At 38.2% G+C, this 1,444-nt stretch overlaps 1 pseudogene; it reads left to right on the top strand.

The window, feature by feature from the left end:
• The first annotated feature begins 891 nt into the window (after window positions 1-891).
• LOC110336206 lies at window positions 892-1,086 on the top strand (annotated as a pseudogene).
• The last annotated feature ends 358 nt before the right edge of the window (window positions 1,087-1,444 follow it).

The following is a 1,444-nucleotide window of genomic DNA, read 5'->3' as shown; positions in this document are numbered from 1 at the left end:
TTTCAGTCTTGCACCCTATGCCTAGGTTATGTAAGACTGTGGGTCAAACCGAGGGCATGTGGATGCTATAAAATTTTATCAGCTGAGGTACATCCCTAGATACTTTTCTACTTTTTTTTGTTGCTTATTTGTTTTATGTTTTTTTATTTTTCGAGACAGGGTTCCTCTGTGTAGTCCCCTGGCTGTCCTGGAACTCACTCTGTAGGACAGGCTGGCCTCGAACTCAGAAATCCACCTTCCTCTGCCTTCCCAAGTGCTGGGATTAAAGACGTGCGCCACCACGTCCAGCTCTATTTTTCTACTTCTAATTCGTGGTGACTTTGTTCTCTTGGATTTTAAAATCTAAATAAATTATTATGTTTAAAAATGCATCAAAATATTTGGAATCTTCTTCTTTAAAAATAATGTATGCCTGAGAAGATATGAGAAATGTAACCCCAAAACTTTAGTGTCTTAATATTGGCATATATTAATATTGGCTAACATCATGGAGTACCACAACAAAGAACTAGAAGCTGGGCATCGCTTAAATATTTACCTTGTGCTTCTTTCCAAGAAATATGTAACAAGTGATTCTTTAAGATATGTAATCATATTCAATTTAATTATGTTCAATTTAATTAGGTTGAGTAGGTGATTTGGTGTAGAATATTATGTCTTATATTAAAGACTTACAGATTAGTTTGGACTAGATTAGATAAACTTAAAATACACACACACACACACACACACACACACACACACACACACACACACAAACACTTCCTTAAAAGGCAATAGACCAGCAACATATTAGAGTGTCTTGCCATCACTAATGTCCTTGAAGAAAACAGGTTGTTGTAAATGAAGCTGGCAGTAAATGTATAGGTGTTTTTCTGCTTATGGGTAGTCATGTTTCTCCAGTATTAACTCAAGGAATAGGGCGATCAGGTCTATATCCTGAAGAAATTTGACTCTATGAGACAACAGACTTGTTCTGCCCATCCTGCTCCGTTTTCCCCAGATGTCAAATATTCAAGACACGGAATCACCATAAAGAAATGCTTCAAGGTGCTCATGACCCAGCAACCACGTCTTGTCCTCTGAAGGCTCTTTAATCTCTTGTGCTGCTCATCTTGGGTCAAGTATCAGCAACCAAATGCACCAATCTTTAAGTTTTGAAGCTTTCTGATGTTATTTGGAAACCTATCTCACTCACTACATGAATGAGTCTATACTGATGGGCTGATGGGCCTCATGCTTAAAAAGGGAACATTTTTTTTTCATTTTTTATTAGATATTTTCTTTACTTACATTTCAAATGCTATCACGAAAATTCCCTGTACCTTCCTCTCTCCCTACTCCCCTACCCAACCACTCCCACTTCTTGGTCCTGGCATTCCTCTGTACTGGGGCATAAAAAGTTTGCAAGACCAAGGGGCCTCTCTTCCCAATGATGGCTGAA

Source organism: Mus pahari, chromosome 19, assembly GCF_900095145.1.
Source record: "Mus pahari chromosome 19, PAHARI_EIJ_v1.1, whole genome shotgun sequence".
Lineage (NCBI taxonomy): Eukaryota > Metazoa > Chordata > Mammalia > Rodentia > Muridae > Mus > Mus pahari.
The sequence above is the reverse complement of the archived record's forward strand: the minus strand, read 5'-3'. Positions and strand labels throughout refer to the sequence as shown.